Source organism: Uranotaenia lowii, chromosome 2 (assembly GCF_029784155.1).
Source record: "Uranotaenia lowii strain MFRU-FL chromosome 2, ASM2978415v1, whole genome shotgun sequence".
Taxonomy (NCBI): domain Eukaryota; kingdom Metazoa; phylum Arthropoda; class Insecta; order Diptera; family Culicidae; genus Uranotaenia; species Uranotaenia lowii.
Window position 1 is genome coordinate 147,346,838 of NC_073692.1, and position 25,000 is coordinate 147,371,837.

At 31.8% G+C, this 25,000-nt stretch overlaps 2 protein-coding genes across 8 annotated transcripts in view; one reads left to right on the forward strand and one right to left on the reverse strand.

The window, feature by feature from the left end:
• LOC129746064 (alpha-galactosidase A-like) overlaps window positions 1-13,681 on the reverse strand; it is a 104,393-nt gene extending 90,712 nt beyond the window's left edge. For 2 of the 7 annotated variants that reach the window (XM_055739494.1, XM_055739501.1), the window contains exons 1-2: window positions 13,513-13,667; window positions 12,398-12,807 (exon numbers count right to left, since the gene is read on the reverse strand). The gene's annotated coding sequence lies outside the window, so the exon portion shown is untranslated. Of the gene's footprint in view, window positions 1-12,397; window positions 13,482-13,512 lie in introns of those variants that run through there. The other 5 variants (XM_055739495.1, XM_055739498.1, XM_055739499.1 and 2 more) reach the window with 5 other exon arrangements.
• LOC129741952 (6-phosphofructo-2-kinase/fructose-2,6-bisphosphatase-like) overlaps window positions 1-25,000 on the forward strand; it is a 93,431-nt gene that overhangs the window by 57,791 nt on the left and 10,640 nt on the right. The gene's annotated exons all lie outside the window — the stretch shown is intronic.

The following is a 25,000-nucleotide window of genomic DNA, read 5'->3' on the forward strand; positions in this document are numbered from 1 at the left end:
TGGGAAGTTTGCCGGTGCGGTGGCTTAATGACACAATTTTCAATCTCCCTGAATCTCGGGCCGAAAATTATGTGAAAACAACAACAACAAAAAAAACCTAATCGAATTGAATAATGTTAATTTTTTCTCGATTAGTTGTTTTGTTGGTAGAAAAAAGCTTAGTTTGGCAACAATTTTTGGCCTGATAAGTTGGGACATAAAAATTTGAAGTAGTTTGAAAAACAACCAAATTTTTTCCAATAAAACCTCAAACAACTGTACGTATTTTTAAAGCTTATAAAATTCCCAATCCAACACGTTTTGCTAGAATGTTTGATTGCATTTTAATTTTTTCTGATAACTAAGAATGAATACGGAATTTAAAAAAACCATAGTGTAACTATCCCAAAAACGATTTGCTTAATTCAATTAAAGAGTTCTAATGCTAAAATGGATGCATAAATAATAGTAGCAAAAAACCGTTCATTCCTAGAAAGGAGAAAATACCAAACATGAGTAATTTAAGAGTTGATCTTGCAATACAATTATGTATAGTATTTAACCACTCATCCTTCCAAGAAATATTTACCCGTTATTAGTAGACTGAGTCGATTTGGAGAAATTTTAATTTTTTTTAAATCCTGGGGTCTTAAAGCTTCGTTTTGGATCAAAACTCATCCATGTAAAATCTGGAGTAAATTTGAATTTCTTATATTTGTTTGTTAAAATTGATTTTTTGTTCTGAAAAATCAACATTATTTGTGTTTCTTCTGTGGAACCGAGTATGTAATAGGAGAGAAAGTTATAAGCTATTGGATAGGGGTATGTCTTTCGGCATTGAACATCAATTTTTTGGATCGATCTACTTTCCTCAAGAATATGCCAGTAAAGATTATTTCCAAAAATATATTCTGAGCATATTACAGAATAATTCAAAAGCCTCCAACCCAAATTCAAAATCCACCTGTATGTCGATTATAATCAATCGAATCTGCAATTTATACCCGATGAAGATAATGGAGCAATCCTCTGACAATCTTGCTACCTTATGTCTTGATCAAATAAATCATGTGAAAAACGCCTGTAATCGCTATCTCGATTTACTGTACAAACTTTACTGATGATTTCTGCGTTTTAAAGGCTACATTTTAATTTGAAAAAAATGAGATCTGTCATACAGCTATCGAATTTTCAATTACCTATATGTTCTGACAACAAAGGAATACCAAAATACGAATACGAGGAGACTTTTTACTTTTTCCATGCAAATTACACGATGATGAAAACTAAATTACGATGATTAAAACTAAAACTAAAATCTAAATTAGCGACAACGAAACTGTCAATCAGGTAGATATTTTTTACAAAATTCTTGGTAATATCATGTGCAAATATGTCCCAACAAAAATAAAGCGACAAACGAATAATAACAAAAATCCACCATGGTTTTCAAAACAGCTAAAGCATCTTAAGAATATAAAGCAGAAAGCGCAAAAAACTGGAAAAAGACATCATCGCTAGGTTGTAGTTTAGAATATCATGAAGCATGCAACCAACTAGCGATACGTATTAATACCTCCTTCGAAGAATATAATTTAATTATTCTACCAGGATTTCATTAACTTAAAAGCCATAATGACTACACAGCGAGAAAAAATACGTTAAAAAACGGTTAAAAAACGGTTAAAGCGGTTAGTGAAAAAACATTTTTCTTTTAAAAATTCACTCATTTTTGGGTGCTGAATATCAAATTTTCATTTAGTTTACCAGCCTTTGTTTTTTAGATACGTTTTGAAAAAAAAAGGAAATAATAATTAAATAAATTCGTGCATTTGCTCGGCAAAGCTATACAACATTATCAATATTTTTAAAATAAAGGTTTTAACTCAATGATCAACTTTCCCCAAGACCGCGAGTAATTTTGACTTCTGAGAAAAAAGTTATTGGAGTTTTCTTGTTGTTTATTTTTCAAAATCTACGAAAACACGATAATTGGTCAATAATAAGTACTCGAACGGACTAAACAGATTGGCAAACATGCTACTTTTACATATTTTAAATCAAATTTTTACGATTATCAGTTATTTATAATGTCGACAGTTTTTTAAACCAGAATTAAAAGCTTTTTTTTCTAAAAGTCATGTCAATGTAGTTATCTAATGTTTTGTTATTAAAACCGTGAAATGTAGTTATGATATATCGTTCGTGTAGATAAAATTGTCAAAATCGGTCGGTTGTATTGTTTGATATCCTGTTCTCAATTTGCATTAATTTAGGATTTACACTCCGAATTCAGATCGGAATCCAGATTTGTATTCTGCGTTCGCATTCAAAATTCAGATTAGAATAGAGATTATAAATTCTGATATGATATAAAATTAAATTCAGTTTAACTAGACTCTTAGCTAAGATTTGAATTTCTGTTCGAAATTGATTCTAAAATCAGATTCACATTCAGAACCCCAATTCAGATTTAGAACTCGGTTCTTTTCATTCTTTAGCCTCTGATGTAGATAAATTATTTGGATGGTTTAAATTAACAATATTTTTCTTTCACAAAAAGAACAAAATTGCAAAAGCAAATACAAATTAAAAATTAACCTAGATGAGTTAAAACCAAGATTTGATAAAGATTTATGACAATCTGAATTAATCCTCCTACCCTACACACCCAAAAATTATGTTTAAGGATAAGATTTTATTTTCGAAATTTTACTCACGTCTGCCACTATTGGAAGTTTGAAGGTAGGTAATTTTTTTCGAACGCATCCAAATTTTTTTTCCTGTGGTAAGCAAAATTTATGAAATCTTAATTTTTTATCATCACTTTTTTTAATGAACGCTTCCTTAAAGTCTAATTACCTCAAGAGTGTAAATTATTCACTCATTTCTAAAAATCGTGGTTCTTTTCTCTGAATCAAATTTATAGCTTTGGGAACTTTGTATCGTATTAACTGAAATATATCTGATTATCAAACAATATTCAGCTACAAAAATTAATATTACTCGAAATCAAAAAATAAAACATCGGAAAATATATAATTAGGAAAGAAAATGTAAATCAGCTTTAAAATGTTCAGAAACATCTTTTGTTTGCAATAGCAAGGCAAAGTATAAAGCTATAGTTTGCACATATAATTTTTTTAATTCAAGATCGTGACTTATGGTGCTAAACCGTATTTTTCAATCAATCTACCGTCAAAGTGGTTTAGTCATAAAACACAGTTCAAATATTTTGAAAAGTGGACAGAATATTTGACGTGTGTGTCATATACATTTTTGTATAATTGGATTTTTAAATACAGAGCACATATTTTAAGCATTTGTAAAACATTGATTGAAAATTCAGATTCAGACAAAGATATCGAATTCAGATTTTTTTGGCTTTCTTACAGAAAGGCATAGCGAACGGTCAGTTGGGGATATCATTAATTAAGGGTCCAAGACCCCACTTTATAGGTATCAATCGACTCAGCTCGACGAGTTACGATGATGTCCGTGAATTTTTATGTTCCATTAAAAACGTTCGTACCACATTAACTCCTATTCTAGGTTTCACGTTTTTGATGAATTTAGTATTAAAAATTGGATTTTTTTTCCTGTAGGTCATTTCTCAAAAAAAAAACAAAATTGTTTAAAAATTTTCTATTCCATAGAACATATTGCTTACGTTGGCTCCAAAAAAGGTAGCCATTTGCTCAGCAGCAGTTACCAGCAATCGCTAAATTAATTACAAAGGCGATCAAAAATTTGACAAAAATTTCATAAAACAGCAGAGAATCGATCCCACGCCATCTAGCATGAGAGTTTAGGAGGTTAACCCCTTGACCACTAGTGAGCGTCGAGAAATGTGGCTCTCAAACCTTAACAGTTTGAATTATTTGGATTATAAATGAACTCGTTGAGATAAGTTCGTTTATCCTCCAAAACACGTACTGGGCACCTTTTTTTATATTGAGTTTATTAATTTTTGCTATCGATTTTCTTTAATCATAATCTTTTTTATAGATTAATAATATATAATCGTTAATTTTTCCCTTTTTCGTAAAATACGGGAGTTTCAAAATTTGAAACAAATTTTAAACTCAAAGGAATTTTGTATAATGTTTAAAAACATAGGTCAAAACATTTTTCAGGCTTCAACAAAGTTGAAGTTAAGTAAAATATGTTAAAACAAACGAAAATTCTCTCTGGAGAAGTTGCTATTGAAATGCCGGTATCTGAACTTTTCCCGATCAGAAGAGCACATCAAAATTGTTACTCGAATGTTCACATTTAATTCCGATATAGTTTATCTATAAAATTATTGTTTATGTTTTTTCGAGTAAAACTAACTTAATTTGATACATGCGCTTTTTTTGTACGAAGTATAAATGTTCAGTTGTTCACGATAATTCAGTCACAGAATTGTATAATTCTATAATTTGAAGAAAAATCTATAATTTGACAGCATTTTGAGCAAATTTTCATCACATAATCTATGTCACAAAACACAAAATTTTGGAAATATTCACAGATTTAAGTACGTCTTCCCAAAATTAAAATTTTTATGTCAACATATATTTTGGATTTCTAACTTTGTTTTGGATAAACATAATAGGATTGGTAATGTTTATTGATTTTTCTTAAGTAAAATGTTAAAAAGACTCAATTTTTCATGACTTTTTTTTAGAAATTTATGCTATTTCTATCACAGAAAATCATCACAGAATTTTTGGGTAAAAAATTTTTGGGCAGAAAATCAGATTTTTTTTTGCAAAAACACGGAATTTCTGTCTGTTACCTTGCTAAGACGGTGTATTACTTTATGAAATCATAACATCAAAATCTCAAAAACGACTTTAAGCAATGTCAGAAATAATTTTGTTTTCTAATCCCTTTTTTTGTTTTTAAAGCTTTGTATTCCGGGAACTACAATATCTATTCAAAACCTGAATACTGGATTGAATAACGAAGGCGTTTTCTTTGTAACGCTAAGACGTAAAAAACGGGCGACGGTCGGAATGAAGTGGGATTTTGGGGCAGAATCTTATTTTTCATAGAAGGCGGGCTCCAATACAAAATCAACTAAAAACAGAACACAATTCGAACATTTTTGAAGCTATTTCAATAAAAATTGGTTTACAAGCACGCATTGACACAAAAATTCATTTAGAATGCAGAAGGAACCCTCTTGCTTTTGAAACAGGGAGCTCCAATACAAAATTATTTAAAAAAAACAACAAAGTTCATATAATTGAAAGTGATATGCATCAACTTTGGAACACATGCAACTTTTGGCATGACAAGATAATTGATTGTAATGTGTGACCCTTCGCTCTTTGATAACGGTGAAGTCCCATACATAAAGGCATATCTTATTTGTAAAAAAAGGAGGGGGTATCTTTGTTACACTACCTTATATAGAAAAATTGAGGTGATTTCTTCGTAAAACTATCACGTATAAACGGGAGATATGAGTTCAGAAGCTTAGTTCGGCAAAAGAAGTTCATTCATTCTGCAGAATTACCACTATCGCTTTTAAAAATGGGGGCTCCCATACACAATTCATTCAAAATGTTGAAAATTTAGTCACAAAACTTTCGTGAATCATGAAAAATGTAAGAATCAAAATTGAATCGAATTTTAAAAGTTTTGTGAAATGCTGTGTCACATTCTGTGAAAAAAAATTGAACACAATTTCGTGAAATTATAGATTTTTCTAGGATTTCCAAATAATCTTACACCCAATGAACATGAAAGTTCAATTTCACGGGCATATAAAACACAGATTATAAGTTTGTTTAAAGGTCAGAACAAGGTCCAATAAGAAAAAAATTCAATTCCGTGTCGTTAAGTAGCACTACAAAAACCACCATAAAACAGAAAAACTCATTATTTTCAACATAAGTCTAACATAACTTTAAAACATCTATCGGCAAGGATTGAGGTAATAAATTTGGCGGTATTATTAGAGATTCATGTTGGCAAAAGATCTTTAATCAAAATGAGATCGATTACCTATTCGTACTCGACCTTTTGCGAAACACGAAAAAGAGAGTAGAAAACGACCTTCTTTAATCGTAATAATTCCAGGAGCTTATGAAAATGAACTTGAGCGCAATGGTATCGGTCCATGTCGCCAGATGGTATGTTGTTTTTTTTTTTTTCAGCAAAAAGAACCTGTTTTTCGTCGTCTCCCTGAAACCGTGTTATCAGTACGAAACACTTGTACGAATTTTATTCATATTGGTAGCTACATTTCCAGCTTTCGAGAGGGCCCCCAGATCTGTTTGTTTCTGTTTCGTCGGCTCGGCCGCTCAAATGATGGTTTTACCATTTTTTTTTCATCATTTCAATGGCAGCGGCGGACCAGTTTTGTACTTTATGCCTTTCACTAAAAAAGTTAAATAAACTTGAACAGGTTTCTTTCTGTGTTTTGTTGATGGGGGCCGCCAGGAGTCACATGGGTGCTCATAACCATAACCATAACCATTAGCATGGTTGTTTACAGCGGGGCTGATCAAAATTTCGGTTGTTCAAAACTTAGTTCCGATTTATTGTTAAGTTGAAAGGTATTTGATGCAAATAAAAATAACATACGCGAAGGTGATTGAGCTATACTGCAAATAACAAACAAGTCGATACAAAAAAAATCAAAAAATTACATGAAGTCGGTTTTTTAGGGGTTGAAATGATTTTACAAGATAGTTAGTAAAAATCTGGTATTTTTGGGAATATGATGATATATGAGAATATGACTCGAATACCATAATTGCTCTATTGGAGTGCTCTCAATTAATAGTTCAAGAAATCTATAGATAACAATTAGATTCCAACCCAACGATGAAAAATTATGTGATTCCATTAACATAATTCTATATATATAAAAGAGGGAGAGAGACAGAAATAGACTCGACTGGATCATCCGATTTGCATGCGATTTTTTTTTGTTGTGTTCGTCTTCAGGCGAAGAAAAACACAACAGAGAGATAATTTCAAAAATGTTTTTGTGGAATTTGAAAATTAATTTTTAGTTTTTATTCGTATCGAATAAAAGTCATGGCACCCAATTTCCATTTTTTTTTTTTTCATTCGAATCACCCAGAGTAGGAAGGCGCCAAAAGCAATCAAGGCTTACTAATGTTCATCCATCTATCTATAGGAAGTTTTGGCGCCCATTTTCATTGCCAGTGTACTTTTCACGTGGCACCAGTAAAATGGATACTTTGATATGATTGTCCCTATGGGGTGCTGCAACTAGCCGGTAAGAAGCATATTTAAAACGAATACAAATACATACAGGATCTCAATGAAACTTGATGTTTCCTCGAAGAGAGTACTTTTTTTTAACTCAAGTGTACATCTTTCGAGGATATGATGGCTAGCATCTTACCAATGCTGAAACCACCAACCCACAGAATGTGTACTATGTATGCCGTGACCGGGATTCGATCTCATACCCGCTGGCTTAGAAGATTTGAAGGCTATCCTCTACGCCACGGGCTGCGGCTCGATATTTACGAAATTTGTTTTTTGTTGCATCAGAATCAAGGCAATTATAATATTTTCTAAGATGATTGTTCGTGCACCGTTAATGTTTATTGAAATGTCATATTTTTTTAGCAACTCAAGCAATATGGATGTAATATTTTTGATAGACTCAAAACATTACCATTACCAAATCATTTTTGATGAGTTTTGATAACATCAATAGAAAGTCATATAACTGATAAAAAATCACCTTTATTTATTTTTGGTTGATTTTAACTAGATGTTAGGAATTTATCCAGTCAGTTTGAGAATTGAATGTAATCAATTTTGTGATTCCAAGAAAATTGCATCACTATCATAAGAACGGATTGGAGGATCCGGAAACATTGAAAAATGCACACTACCTTTTTATGCTCAGTGGTTAAAAGAAACTATTCCAAAGTTTAGCTATATAGGACTTTAACTTGATATTAGATCCAACTCTCAGTTTCAAAAGTCAGAAAAAAGAATCGTAATCTAAAAATATCATCAAACTTGAAAGAATATAAAAATTTAACATTTAAATAAAAAGCATCCCACCTAAAATTTCGAAACATTTAGGTATGGAGAAAAATCTGAACCAATACACAAAAATACAAAAAAGGTTTCGTACCAGATATCAGATCAAAATAACAATCTATCAAGCACAAGTGAGTTTAAGAATAGTTATAAACACTTGAACTCGATCAACAAAAATAAAATCAAGATAAAAAAAAATTAGCTTTTAAATTTACGTTCAAATATAACTGAAAATCCAGATTCATAAAGCCAAATTCAGAATATTGATATGAATTAACAATAAAATTGGATTACAGTTTCTTATCTTACCATCATAAACTAAAATTTTAAATAATTTGTGATTGTTTTGAATTTTTAATCCAAATACTTAAAATAGATTTGCCTTCATTCAAGGTTTCAAATGCTAAGAGAAAAGTAATCCAAAACATGACAGTTTAAATTCTTTTTTTTTTAATTTTCTAATTAAGAGTGCAATTTGCCAATTCCTAACTGAAAATTGAAAAAAAGATAATGATGACACAAATTTTAAAGACATTTTCATACATTATATTGATAAGAAAAGTGTTGCTGTAAAATTAGATAAATAGTGACTTTTACTGAATTGCTAAATATTTGTCAAACTGAGCTCTGTCAATTCACAATAAGATTCAATTAGTGTATTTAGTACAAAGTCCGAAAAAACGACTTTTGAAATAATGAAAAAAAAATTTAAAATTAAGTTTATTTTCATTATTCTTTAAATGTTCTGGTTTTGTCCAATTCATTTTTTAAATTTTTCTATCTGACGATCATGCTTAAGGAAAACTTCAATGTATTTAAATACGGAGGTAAACACAATTCGAAAAAAAACTCAGTTTATGACGACTCCAGCAAAAAAAGATCCATTTTCTGTTCAAATCAATCTTCAGCAATTTTAAAATACTTGATCAGATAGGAGTTTTTGAATAGGAATGATGGCTAAACTAAATTGAAACTTGATAGATTAAGCGTTCTAAAGTTACCGGAAGAAAATAAGTTCACTAACCAAAAGTTAGCGTAACTTATTTGTATATTGAACTATAATTCTGGATTTTTTTCTGACATAAGGGCATCCACTTGCTTTTATCCACTCAAAAGGAAGGCTGAATTAGGAACAGTGCTAAAATATAAAAAAAAATCTCAAAAATACAGGCTCAACAAAGTTTGCCGGGTCAGCTAGTTAGTTTATAAATTGTGTTCTAGGCCTCTAAAACCGAATATGATTATGTTGATGTAACTTGCACAAGAAATTTCGTTTTTGTTCACAAAAATCCAAAAATATAATAATTTAATTTTAGCTTTTTTGGTTGATTTTGCAAATAAAGTGATTGAAATGGCCAGATTTAATTTATTTTGTATTTCAGAAGTCACCTTCAATTTAACACTAAACATACCGACACCTTGGATATACCTATTCAGCTTTTAAATTCATCAATCCATCTATTTATAATTTTTTTTTCAGAACGAAAAACTATCTGAAATTTTGTTTTCAGAGACTTTAAAAATTATGATTTATGGTAAAATGGGTCTTTTTCTCATTTTTATCGTTTTTTAAGCACACTGTCACGGGGACGGATGAGGGTTTATGAGGAGTAACAAGTCAAGCAATTCGTGCATTATTTATGTGAGATCCACTTTTAGCTGCAGTTTTACGTTAAAAATAAACTTTTTAATTATGATCAATAAGCTCTGAGAGAGGAAGAAAACTACATTGGGGTTGATTTTCAAATGATTGACGGAACAATCAGATTTTTTTCAGTCTGAAGCTTTGAGCTGTACTTAGGATTCTTGTTCTCATTCTGGACTCTGATTTTGAATTGTGGACTTAATATGCAAGTTGTTTCCTACCTTGATCTACAATCTGAGTATGAAAATGACGATAGTATCGTTAATAGGCAGGGAGATTCTTTAAATTTTAAGACCGCTTACCTCTCTAGGTTGGTTTTACCGTTTTTTTTGGAAATCCGGTATTTCGGTATTTGAAAATGAAAAACCGATAAAATCGGTAAACCCGGTATTTTTTTCTTAAGCGTGCTGGACGCATGAATTTTTTTTATAGAATTGCAGTAGAGGTGGCTTAAAATGCTCAGAGTCAATACCGTACCCGATCTATCAGCAACTATTTTATTTGAGAAAGATGATTATGTGTCTTTTAAGGTTTTCCTTCGTTGTAATTGAATGATTATAACCATAATTCATATTCATAACTTCGCTGGGTTGTTGGGTGACCAATGTTGCTAAAATGAAATCAAAATTTTTATTGAAAGTTTTGTACACTTTTTCAAATTCCTAAATAACCACACAATTAAACGAGAATTTTTCACTTTGCTTCTTGAAAATTCTTGAATTAGAAAAAAAATTCTAATGCAAGTTCTTAAAATGACCGAATTTGAGTGAGTTTGATATAGATTTCAATAAGTAGTATTCTCAAAGAAAACTGGTATAGAATTAGTGGGTCAGATCACAAAAAGTGACTCCATTAAAGCTTCCTTCATATATAATTTCAGTGGTTTCCTGATAATTGATTTTCCCAAGATCATTTTTGCAAACTCAATGCGAACATATTTAAAATGAAGATTAAAACCGTTAATAACACCATGTATTAAAATAATAATTGCAAGGTAATTTTTTTTCTCACTGAATGTTATAAAAGAATATTAAAACGTTTCATTAAAAAAACCCTTGGGATTTGAATACAAATTCTCTAGAATTCTTGTTTCAAATAATTTGTTTTGGTTGTTTTGAATATATTTGAGATTTTATTTGAACTTTTTGAAAAACATTAACGACTGATGAAACGAAATATTACTTTTAGACTCATTCACTACTGTCATAGTGTTTAATTCGACTTTGGCCAGGTTAACAGTTGCTTAGTCAATCCTTATACGAGCATCTGTTTATTTAAATAATTTTATCTACATTTTTAGCACCAAGCAATTTCGATGAACTTCGTAAAATTGACGATTAAGCTATGATTTTTATGCAGATTGAACAAAATCTGAATTCAAATTACAATCCTAAGAAAAACATGATGGCTCAATCCGCTTTGCTCTCACCAATTGAAACAATTGATGGATGAGAAATCCTGCTTGTTTGAAACAATGAAAATCAATATATTTGAACAACATTTAAGGTCCAATAATGCATTAGTGACTTGTATGAATGAAATATGTATATTTTTATAGGACAAACAAGTTTTTGCTCATATCTTTGTGGTTTTGTTAATCATTTTTTTTTCAGTAAATTATTATTTTTAGGTTGAAGAAAAATTTAGATTTAATATGGAAATTTTGATACTCAAAATATTTTTTTAGTGTCCACTGGAGAGAAACGAATGCAAGAGTAACCCGAAACGTATGAACCACTGGTAAATTTGTTCGATTATTAATAAAGTCACCGAAAAACGTCTATGAATTCTAAGTATGTGAAAAAAAAATTTAGTACGAATTTAGATTTGGACTAAAAAAAATCAAACTATCTCGGATACGCGTGATTATTTTTGAAGAAATATTAATGTTAGAAGGAATTTAAGAAAAAAAAGAATTTGAATTTTATAAATTGATGCAATTTTTTTCGGAACAAGAAATTTTTCAAAATCACTCAATGCGCTCTGGCAGAAATTTAGAAAATTATCCATTTGCAATTAAAAAAAAATAACTTTTATGAATGACACCTTTTATCTGTTTTTAAAAACAGCTTGAAATCTATTCAGTTGTGTCATTTGAATTATCCAATAAAATTTCACTGCATCAGAATTTACATTAAAGTCAATTAAAGTAAATCTAACATTGAAGAGTTAAGGATGATTTGTATAACAAAATTGCCCTGTTATTGATTCTTTTCATGTATGAAATACATATGTTGCCCAAAAAGTCAAAAGGTTAAGAGAAGAAAAACTTTTTTTCCAGAAATCATTGAAAATTTTGGCATTGAGAGAATTTCCATATACAATTCACATAAATGTAGTTTCATTTGGACAAAAAATGAAGTGTAAAATTCATGAACCAGATTATTGCACATATATAATTTGAAATGTAAAGAATTGTTTGTTAGTATTTTGCGATCAATTTACCACTTTCATTGATCTTAAACCACGCATATGTAAATTTTTTCATGAAAACCCCGTTTACAAATATGAAATAAAGATTTCTAATGAAATTTAATGAAAATAAATTTCGTAAAGCAGATATCATATTTCTTGAATATTTAGCAGTTCTAAGATACTTCAATTCAGAGATGGCTGAGTTATCTTCTTCCATGTGCCCTCTAAACTGCGTAAATAAGAAACAAATTTTGAACTACATAAGTTCATCCCAAAAAGTGTGACTCTAAATTTTGATTACAAATTCAAATAAATCACTATACTGACCTGCAAGTTCGAATCCGGGAGACGCGCGATAACACCAACAAAATTTCCGTTAACGGGATGAACGACCTTTTCTCACTTTCCAAGATTGATAGTCCACAATTGAATTAGCACAGGAACAAACTTTCTCGACTATAATCCCAAACAACAACGATTCACTGCTTCAGAAGTAACAATCCAAAGGAACCAACTGTGACTGACTGACTGACTGCCGGTTTCGCTTTTCCTGTCGGGATTGATCTCGGCCTCAGAAATCGCTCGATTAGTTCAAGTACAAAACACTTTGGCCGTTGCAAATACTATCGTTTTCTTCTTGCACTTCTTCTGCGGGAAACTGGCACCGAATTATTTGAATTACTGTGGGCGGAACTTTTTTATCGAATGTGCACTTTATTAGCCTCGCTCAACGAAATCTAAACCACAATAACACAGAAAGGAAAAAAAAAACTATAATCTGAACTGAACGGCTGTTCCGAGTTTCAGTGGCTGCACTTGGTCTGTGTTCCCCTTCTTGATTTGAACTTGGGGGATATCAGTTCAGTTGTTGTGGATCTCTCTGTTGTTTTCGTTCGCTCTTGGTATGAGATAACAGAACTACAGCGTTAGGCTGATTGGGTAGATGAAACTTTCAGCAGCCGCTTATTTTTTTCTTCCATTTATGCACCAACAATTCGTTGTAAGTGGTTTACTGACTCGATACCAGGCAATACGTACAATACGAACGATAACAGAGCCGCAGCAAAGCGAAACTGAAAGTGCACCCCTGAACAATTTATCTCGGTTTTATTTTTTCTTCTCTTCAATTGTACAGAGCACTGGCTGGCTAAAGTCGAGCAAAACGACACTCACGACCACCAGTTATGATCTGATCCGTGGAATTCGAAACGTTTTATTTGGGTAGTAGCGCAAAAAATAATCAACTAGGGAAAAACTGCAATCCCAGAAGCACTACTGTGACGACAATCGGGTTTCCGCTGCACCCGGTTTAACTTTCCCCAAACCGTACAACACGAAAGCGCTCACGAATTCCAGGTCCAGGTCAACACAGGTGTCAACTGTCTAAATTCCTCTTTCAGGAGCCCCTAGGGACGATGCTTCGAACCACTGCTGTTGATTACCGAAATCCGTAGAACTAACTCGTTCGAACCGAAACCAACCGAAATTCCACACGAGCAAAAAGTTTGGAAGAACACCGCCAGCCAGAAACACGTGCGCTAGGCTCGAAAGTCTGCGCAATACTTAGCACATCGATCGGTCCGAGCTGCGGCTTAAGGTTTTGAGCGAGGCTCTAGTTTCATTCCAATCCAACCAAAACGCCAAACAACGACGATGACGGGAGAGTTTTGCCATATCCATTCCATTGCGGCGGTGTACCTACCTAGTCCAAACGAAACATATCAGCTGCTGAAGTTTTTAATTCCAATCTGAGTGAGAGAGCTTGGATACGCTGAAATTGGTGCGCTTACCATAACGCGATCCGGCCGGGGCTTAGAACATTGAGAGAAGTGTAGCCTAAACTGAGAAAAATGGACTTAATGGTCGTCACCACCTTAGAGAAGATAACTCTTGGCTCTCGGTACTCTCATGACTATCTCGAATGCAACAAAACAAAGCAGATTTATGTAGCGCGACTTCAATCCAATTTCCGAGCTGCTGAAAGCTGCAAAAGGTAGAAATTTTATGACCCTGGAAAGAGATGGTAATGAGACTTTTTTCGTTTAATTTCAAACAAAACTTTTTAAATTTTTTTAAATACATAGGTATATGAAAATAAATTAAACATATCGAGAATCTCAGACTAAAAGGAGTCAAGAATAATAGTTTTCAAATATAAGTTGAAAAAAAAACTGTAAAAAATGAACCAATTTGAGACTTTTGAACGGGCTAGCTTTGAAAATGAGATCTTGAACCTCGTATAATGTATGAAAGTACTTATTAGTTAGAAATCAATCAATTTAAATAAATTGTAAATTTGAAAATGATGGCCTTCTTTATCTTTAGAAAAACGCATCATCATGGAAGAATATTGTTTGAAATTTCTCATCAAATTCTGGCCAAATTAGAAGTGTCACGGAGGTCAATTTTTAAATGTAAGTGAATAACTGAGACTTGATAAGTTCAGTATAAAGTTTCTATTGTAACAAAAAAAATTGGGCCTCGTTATTACACAGTAAAAACTGTGATTAAACAATGATTTTTTCGGTGGATTTTGCCGCTTTGAAGCATACGACTCATTGTAATTTAAGCGTGATCAATGTAGATCACGTATATTTTGAAAATATTTTCTAGCAAATATTTTAGCAAAAGCACAATTGCAATTATTACGATTTATGTAATCATGTATGAATGCTATAAGAGCATAATTCACTATATTTAGAGTATAGTTTTCAATCATGCGGCAAGAATTTCGATATTAGTGTAATTTAGGCCCTTCTGTCCTAAGAGAATCGACCTGAAATATTGAGCGCAAATTTTAAAAAGTTTTTCAATTTAATTTTTAAGTCAAAATTAAGGTTAATGTGAGAAAAAGCTAACGTTTATCTTTGCTCTTTACAGAAAATATACGTATTAAATACTTCTGTAGAAGAAACTTTCTGACCTGGTATGCATTGGTACAACTTCCAAAAATAAATTTAATATGTAAAATAAATTAATTTTTATTTAGTTGTTCAAAATAAAATCATTAAATTTTGATATCTTCACGATAAGAGCGGCAACATGAATTTTGAGATGCGATACAAAGAAGATAAGATTTTCAGATAATTTTTCTTATTCAAAACGTGATCTAAATTTTTTTTAAATCATTTTAAATCTGGAAATAAGAATTTATTTTTTGTTTGTCTGCCCCTTCCAATTTCTCCATGAATCCTCAAAATAATTTACGAAACTCCCCTCTTCCTTTCTTATTCCTCCCTTGAATAAGGGGAGGATTTTGGGAAAATTGTGCCTAGCCTTTTTTGCAGATTTCATCATATACCTCAGAAATCTGAAAACCTATAGAAAGGATAAGAAAATAAATTCAATGTATTAAACATGGCATGCCCAAGTAACATTCAAAGTTTTTTAATAGGCTCCTAGATAAAGTTTTGGTTTTATAAGGGGATTGAGGAGTCTAATAAAACTATAGGTGTTACTTGGGTGTAGCCCATCCACATGGGAATTCTTGATAAAGTATGGCATAAAGCCTATCCACATAGGGATTTTTAAGCGATAGAGCTCTTGTGGGGTAAAGAATGACAAAATGTTACTTTAGTTTAAATTCTTAGAACTAGATTCAATTATTACATGATAGGCAGAGTACAGAAAAGTTATAAAGCGAACGAGACACAGTTACATATATGTAAGTTGGAAAGAATCTTAAGAATCATAAATTGTTTGAGGAGATTTGATTATACACTGATCAGAGAATGCTCCGACCAGGATGCTACGGTGAGGAATTACATTTAAAATGATTTTTTTCTTTATAACTTTCTAACTTAAATTCAGACAATGAAATGTATTCAGTCAAAAAGGGCAATTACACACTAGGTGGAAGGAAAATATAGGTAGTACCTACTACCTCGTAATCATAGTTAAACCAAACAGGAGATTCATTATATGAAGCTTGTTTTTTTACAGACCAGTTAATGATCTGGTTAGATAGCTACTATGAGTTTCTTTAAAGTGAAATTTAAAATGCAGCTTTGAAGAGTGCATAAGTAGATGAATTTTGATACATAGCAATCCGATGTGACAGCAAGGCTTTTTTATTACCTTGCGATATATTTATAAACTGGACGTGGGAAGCGATTTTAAAGGCCTTTGGCTATCTGTACAGTAATGAGTAGTTATGAACATTATTTTTAATTTAAGCGATATTTACGAAAGCACATGCAATTGCACGAAACTAGTGCAGTAATTTCCAGAACCAGGACTGGCGTATGATAACGAAACATCAGAAAATGAAATGAGAGGAGATTCAACTCTTCTAAGCCATACATTTAACCATTCTAAAGCTAAAGTGAACTTGTCACATGTGTCAATACAAGAGAAGTTATACATATTTGGTGAAACAGGAATAACTGTCGACATGCGATATTAGTTTTGACTTCCAACTAAATACAACAATAAATTTGAAAGCTTTTCGGCTACCTAAGCGAAAAAAAATTTTTTTTGAACATTTATTACTTGAAAACGACATTTGTACGGCTTGCATGATTGAAGTACCAGGTCGTTTTCTTTAAAATTATATATCTATTTATGAAAGGTCATTAACTTCCACAAGAGGGTGTTATCAAAATGAAGATAGAATACAGTGGACACTAGTGTTAAAACATGGACAAATATGAAAAATTTATTTGATGTCACAAATATTACTGATCTAATTTATGTAGGTAGATCAAATTTTTATAAGTTTTCACCTTAGTCAATCTTAACAGATTGTCAAAAAAAAAGAAAATCCCATTGGTCTGTAAGCGATGTGTACATAAAAGAGATTTACATTTAAGAATCACATGTGTAGAGATTTTATTGAAAGAATCACCAAGAAAGCAGAGATATTTGTTAAATAATAGATCATTTTCAAAATTGGCAAAACAAGAAAATAAATATGGAAGAATATAGCTTGTGCAAATGCATGTTTGGCAAAACGCACTATTGGCATATCCTCCCCGAGAGAAAAAAGGGCAAAAAGTTCAAAAATATCAGCAAGAATTCAAAACCGATTTAGATTCAAAAATTGATTTTCACAATTCCGAACTGAAAACAATTATGAAATCTGCATGTTATAATTGACCTTCACCCATTTTCTCCCCCTCCCAGATACAACCTCATTGATTTCCAATAGACAGAAATATGAGATAAACGTATCTGGGAGGTACTGGATAAGTCGCCTCGTACGACATGGACCAGTATCCCAGTGGCAGTATTATTTAGGCCACTGCCACATAGCACCAATTCCTCTCTAACGATTGGAGAGAGGAAGGGGTCTCAAAACAATATAAAAAAATTCTCGTGTCCAAATGTACTCTCATGCCTAATTTGGTTCCATTTGCTCAATAAGTTCTCGATTTATGTAAAAACAAATGTATGGGAGACCCATTCTCCTTTTCTTGTGTCCACAGTAAGAAGCAAGTGGGATCTCAAAACATAGTTGGAACATTTTTTTTCGTTCCCTAATACCCTCCTATGTCAAATTTGGTTTCATTTGGTTGATTAGATTTCGACTGTATTAGAGAACCCCGCTCCTGCCTGTCTCTCCAATGGAAGAACTGAGGAGTCTCAAATTATCATATAACACTCCTATGCAATCTGTTCCACAAGGTATCAGTTGAAGTTTCGATAAACAGACAAATTTTAACTGGAATGCTTATGATATATAACAATGTGGTATAGTTTATTCTTCGTAAAATCGTTTAATTTAAAAACTAATTTCCTTGACACGGAATTGAAATTAAAACTTTCCAAAAGCCTCATTTTTCCATATTTTATATCCTGCGATTTCTTCCTTTTTAAAATTTTCCAAAACGCTTTAACTGGCTTCGTGTAGCACTCAATTCCTGTGTTAGATTTAATCCAGGGTGGCCACAGAACCGGGAAAACCGGGAATTGAAAATTGCACCGGGAAAACCGGGAAAAAAAACCAGGAATTTCGGGAAAATTAACAAAAGGAAACCGAGATTCAGTTTTTGTTTCAAGAACAAGGATTCAACCCAAAGTTAAAAATTCAGAATCATAATTTAAATTTCCAAGTCAGAATTCAACATTGTGTAAGAAAAATATCATAAGTTCAGATCAATCATGAAAAAAATTAGCAAATTAAAGTTTTGATTTAAATCCAGAACACTTTATTGCAAATTTAAGAATGTAGAAAGATGCTAATATAATAGGTAATTGTCCAGTGATAGTGTTCACTTCAAGAGCTAAACACGAGACAATCATCTTTACGTACGGCACGACGTTTTTTTTGTAGCTTAATGATAATAAATTTGACCATTTCCTATCAGACGCACTATTTGGAGAAAAAAAAACCATCACGAGGTCCTGATCGATTTTTTTTCAAGTTGCATTCAAGCAACATTTAAGAACATTTCTAAGATACTCAAATCGAATTAATGATAATTTTTTTTTTCGAAGACCGCGAGTAGTTGAAACTTGTGAATAAACTGAGGCGTCCTTTAAGTTTATTTATCACAGTCTGGTGAAATATGAGAATTTAAGGATATTTTGAAATATTTTTTTAATCAAAATGACTCAAATATTGTGTTTAAAGCATAAGTAAAAAAAATTAGCTGTCTTCAACGAAGTTGTAATCTTGGAATTTTAATCTTTAGTACCGAAAGTCCAAAAAAGTTCTTCAATTATGTCACAATAGTTACATTTTTTCTATTGGGTTTTTTCGAAATTGTTTTTTTTTTCAAGTATTGTTTTTTAAAACTAGAATAGCCAGGTAATATCTTAATCCTCTTTCAAATGGAGGACCAATAAATAGATTCGAAATCAGTTTTTGTTTATTAAAGAGGGTTATCGGTTTTTTCAATGATTGAATTCATTGAACACATAGTAATTTTTAAATTTCAACACCCAATATCACCAGAACTAGGTTTTTTAGAATCTGAATTTGAATTCATGACGGCAAAATCAATTTTTGAAACAAGGGCTTTACAGATTTGAAAACATGTACATTGTACATATCATATTGTTATTGTAATCTGCGTTTTATAGCATACCGTCAACTGGGGCAACATGCAACAATTTTCAACTTCAATGACTTCTAAAAAACTTATGTTCACAGTTAATCTTACCTCTTTTGCATCAAAAGTTTTAAGGATGCTGGGATATCAAATTGGCGTAGTTAGAAAAATTATAGGTTTCTTCAGTTATTTTTAATTTTCTAAAAACATGCAATTTTCACCCTCCTTAGAAAATGGGGTAACTTGCAACAATCTTTGTTTTTAATGAAAAATCTTATGAACACGTACAAAAATTTATAGTTTTTAATATATTGGCGATGCCTTAAAGACCATTACGCATGACAATACCAATTGCAGTAGTTTTTGGGTCTGTTAAAACTAATTTTCACATTTTTTCTGAAAATAAGGATGCTGCATACATTTAGGGGTTAAATAATACTATGAAAAATTCTAAAAGCTGAAATAATAAAAATAAATGTTTGGATGAATGAAATTTCAATGTTCACAAACGCGTGATGCAAAACATTCATATTCCAACACATGGAAACGAGATTTACAAGGTATTTCTTTGATTTGCATTTTGTTGCATTTAACCCCAGACACCTAACTGAATTTTAAAAATATTAATTTAAAAAAATTGGGTGATTGTTCGAAAAATATTTTTAGACCAGAAATGTTGATACAACATGAGGAAACCAGTAAAAAGTTTGTAGATAATTTTATCAAGCCGATCCGTCATACTGGGTAAAGTTTTTTTCGGCATCAAAAAATGTTAAAATTTGTACATTTATTGCTCGATTTTTCAAATTTTACATAAAAAAAAAAAAAATTAAGAAAACTAGCTTAAAATGTGAGGAATTATGTCATCATCATTTTGTTATCATCAAAAGCTAACTTTATTACAATACATTAAATTAAAAATTGATTCAATGTAGTGTTATATAAATGTTGCATCGAACCCCGCTGTTGCATGATGCCCCGTTTGACGGTAGCTTATAGTTTCTGAAAATTTGATGTACACTGTTCAGTCTCTTTGATTTTCAAAATCTTATATGTCCACTTTTAAACATGGTTTTTGCATAAATCCTTAAAGTTAGTCTTAGCTTAGCGAGCTCAGCTCAGCATGTGTTTAAAATCTAATCAAAAATTCACATTATTCTGCATTACAAAGCTAACCCTCTACTGAATTAGTAATGAAAACATTTTTTTATGGAAATATTTTTCATTGATCTGTATCTACGAAATTTATGTCAAAAAATAGTTTTTCAATAATTTTAATTGATTAAATAATGTACGAAATCAGCCTTTTTTATATTATAAATAAAGTTTGTAATGTTCTACAGTACTGAACCATGCTAAAATATTTTTTTTTGAAAGTTCGAGACCATACATGGGGTCTTAAGCAGTAGAGGATTTAGAAATGTTTTCTTTGAAAATTTTTATGATTACTAAAAAAAATAAAGTGTATCTTTTTTAAAATTAATGGATTTTGAATTTCAGATTTTTTTTTTATTAGTAGGTATACATTATTTAATTCGAGTATCAAACAATAAACACTGAGAAATTATAAACAAGAATGTTATAATATAAAAAACATAAAAATAAAAAAAAGGTCCATTTTTAAATTGATTTACGAAACTTCTGATTTGGTTTTAATAAATTAAGAAATCATAATTTCAAATTAATTTTACTAACTTTTCTTTTGAATTCATTTCGAAACTGAAATTCCTTAATTTAAAATATAAAAAATGCTGTGTGTGGATCTGAATTGAATATATGTATTTAATTTTTCTATACCTTAAACTTTGATATGCTGTTAAATAATCCTCAAAACTATTAAATCCAGACTCTGCAACAATTTATTTCAACTTTTGAAGTCAGAATTCAAGATGCAAAAACAATGTTTGGCGAATGGTATCTAATAAGTTATTTACTGGGAGAGGCATACGTAAATTAATGCATATTCGGAAAATTCCTTTGAATATCCATTAAATAACTTAAAAGAAGTGCATCTTAACAAATAACCACATATTAACGATAATAAAAATTCCTGATCAAATGGTTCGTTGACTGTAATTTTGCAGACAAAAACAGTATGTATTGAAAATCAACGCCTTTCGATACTGTTTTCAGTGTCTAACGATTCAAAAATTTATTTGGTTTTTTTTTTCAATTTTTGCGTTTTTCAATAAAGAAAATCTGTACTGATTTCTTAAGAATTTTTTTTAAGCTTGGCTAAAATAGAAGACAAGTTCTACGCAAATGGTAAGGTCAACTGAGGTTATTATGGACGAAGATCATTTCTTTTTTCTTATATCTGTTCATATTTACGAAGTGAATATGGTGGCAATATTGCTAGTGGAATCTAAACACTGCGTCTAGATAAAGGTTGCCAGATTGCCCGGTTTTATGCGGGTTTGCCCGGATATTTCATACAACATTTGACATAAGTCCGGTCTGGCCCGGTTGCCTGGATTTCACTAAAAAATGCTCGGATTTTGCCTGGAATTATTCACTTTTTTGCCAAATCAAAATAAAAAAAATCTGTTGCAAAATTTTTCATTTATCCGTTCAAAACGGAGTTTTTGGTAGCAACTTTTATATACCGGATTTCATCCGAGAAACACTTAACACAATAAATAGACACCTTTACAAGACCAGCCAAGTCGACAACAACAAGAAAACGACACCTTTTAGTCCCTGAAGAAGATCCATAACGGATCGAAACGTTGGATTCATAAAACAAAAATCGTTTTTTTATCAAAAATAGACGGCAAGCCGGAATTTCCCAAGAAAGTACAGAAAAATCAGTCGATCTCCAAACAAAAACAAAAATTTCAATAAAAATTGAAGACATCAAAATCACACTGAAGTATACAAAACAAAATGTAACAATTAAAAATAATTTCATCCTTACGTTAATGAATAAAGTCAAATAAATAAATAGAATAATTAAATGAAATATGCCATTATGTCTAATTTAGTACACACTAACATTTTCATTCGATTTCCAGCAAAAAAAAGTTTCTGAAAACGTTCAGCAATTCAATTTTGCCAGCTAACATGGTTCGTTTATCTGATTTTTCCAGTATTTAATTAACGTTGCTGAAAAACCAGCAATCGATCTGTCAAATTGGGGACTTTTTATTTTAGAGAGTTTGTGAAGTTCGGTATTGTCTAATGGAAAAACAATATGTTAGGGCAAAACATTCTGTAATAAGATCCTTTTGCTATAAATAAACAATACAGCTGACGGAATTTTTCTATTTTACAGAATAATCCATTTGTAATTGTCATCGGAAGATGACCGGACGCATCAGATGTAATCTGGTCAAGCTGTAGCACTATAATTCAGTTGAAATCATTGAGTTGAATTCGCTGCTAGATTCTACGGCATGATGGTGGTGGTCGTGAAAATTGAGTAACAATGTATATATCATGTTGCATTGCCCACATTATAGATCAAGATGATTAATGTTCGTAAGAGCTAATTTTCCGGTATAAATTATAATATTTTCGTAACTTGACAACCAAGCTGCTTCTTTTAAAATATTTTTGTAAAGATGACAAGGAGATTTCTTTTTTGATGTTTTTAAAATAGTTTCACGTGAAAATTTATTTGAGAAAATACGTAATCCTTAGAAAAGAGGGGTGCCCAGTTCGCCCAAACTATAGGTTTACAAATAGGGCAAGGAATTATTGATTATAACATTTGGAAACATTTTGAAACCTGGAACCATTTTTCCACAAAATTTTCACATAATTTGGATGCGAATAATTTCCTCTTGTTTGGTGCAACAACATAAATAAAACAACTTGATGATAATGCGATATAAATGTTTCAAGCACCTAAACACTGCTTTGATAATAAAGCTGATTATTCATAACTGCGGCCGTTCCGTGCCGCATTTGGACATCTGATTGATGCTTTTAGGATTATAAGCGATCGTAACAAATTCAATTCGATACCATTCGAAAAATTCCAACTAAATCGATTCATCGATGCATAATTCTACTCACATAAAGAGCCATAAAGGAAAGCCACCACCGGTAGGTAAGTGATAATGAAAGTTTCGCCTTTTTCGCCCAAGCACAAGTCGGCACACGGGAAGTCTTGAATGGACACTTACCTGAAACACGAAAAAAAAGAACTATATTAAACTAGTAAAGTAGTGGCTTCATTCAGGGCCTGTTTGGAAACCTGCGCCAAGAAGGGGTTTTTAGCTTGGGCCTACCCTAACCCCACCAGCAATCGGACAAAACCAGACGGAAAACATGATTAGGAAGCATGTCCAGCCCAGTTCGGCCCAGCGGCTGAGGCCAAAAGCGCCAGTAGCTCTTGGCTACTACTTCTACTTGTACTAGTTTTCCCTTTCGCGATCGTTAGCCGTGGAAAAATTGAATTATTATAGCATAACTTCTATACAAAGATAGCTGGCGACGACGCTAAACTTACCTCGGACAGCCCAGGCTGGGTGGACAGCAAACGCGCTAGTTGGACCACATAAATGGAAGTTTGCAGCATATACATGCAAAGGTAGTGAGGTAGCGTGTTTGTTGTGGCCGGCAAGTTGTTGGAAAATGCAGTCCGATTGAAACCAGTCTTGCCTTCCTTAGGTGTATCTCATCGAGCCTTTTTTCCTCTTTTCTCTTGGATGTTACTAACATGATAGAAATGGACCTGAAATCGGGGCCCGATGAGCCCTAACCGGTATCTTCATCCGGTGTGAATGTCGCGCGCGGCTTCGGTCTAAATATCTAGTGCCATCAGACGGCAAATTAGTTTCTGCAATTGAGACTGTCGTCGTCGGCGAGAAAAAGTAAATCGGAAAGAAAAAATAGCACTAAAAATTTCCATCCTCATAGCGAAAATGGTAACTTTTCAAACAGCGTCATTCCTTACGTGATAACGTTGCAGCCAAACCAAACTGGTTTCAGGTTTTAGTTTGGGCGTAATTCATTAGCTTAAGTAATCTGGGAATGCATCAGTTTAGGAAAAATATCAGCAGAGCCTAAAATGCGTTCCTTCAGTTGGGTGGAAACTTGAACTACATGTCACGTTTTGCCGACTCAATCAGCTGCTGATCGATGTAAACAATTTCACAAATTTATCCATTTCCTATTCAGTATCAAACTACTTTATGCCCAATGTTTTATTTTACAATTGGTTAGTTTTTCAGAACGATCTTTTTTGAATATACCTTCATTGTAGAACATATGTACATTAGACCGCTGCAAGCTTTGTATGGAAATTTCAAATTCTTAAATTTTTACACCTCCCATAACTTTTTTTGGTTATTTTTACTGCCAGAAATAGCAATACAATTTTTGGAAGCGATCCATCCAGTACTGAATTAGCGCAACGAGTTTTAATTTTGTATGAAAATTTGTATGAGAAAACAATATTTTTCATTCAAAAATCCCCAGAGATGTTCTGAAAGTTCGTAAAAATATATCTTTGAAAGAAAAATGTTCCTTGATTCTTGCAGTACATTTCATGTGAATAAAGCACTAACCTAAATTGTACCCTAGAAAAGATATTCAATTTTTAATAAAATTTTTGTTTGCAAAATAATTTTTTAATTTTATCGTTTTTGACTGCTTATTTGAAAGCTGTATAACAGTAGGATGGAAATAAAAAATCTCAAAAAACAGCTTTACATTGCCAGAAAATTTATTGATTCATATAGCCTTTGCAAAAATATTTCATGCAATTATTAACAGCTCTAGCAAGCAAAGTCTGCCATTTTTTAATATTTTTCAAAGGATTCAAATTTTTTATTTTGAAATGGTTATTACTTTTTCCATGAAATTCTTATCTGCTTGTCATGTTAGCGAAAAATGAAGCTTAAGAATAGTCAAAACCAAAAATCAAAGACCGACTAAATTTCAAGCTTTTTTTTTAATTTTCTGGATGATTTAATGTGCAAAAATT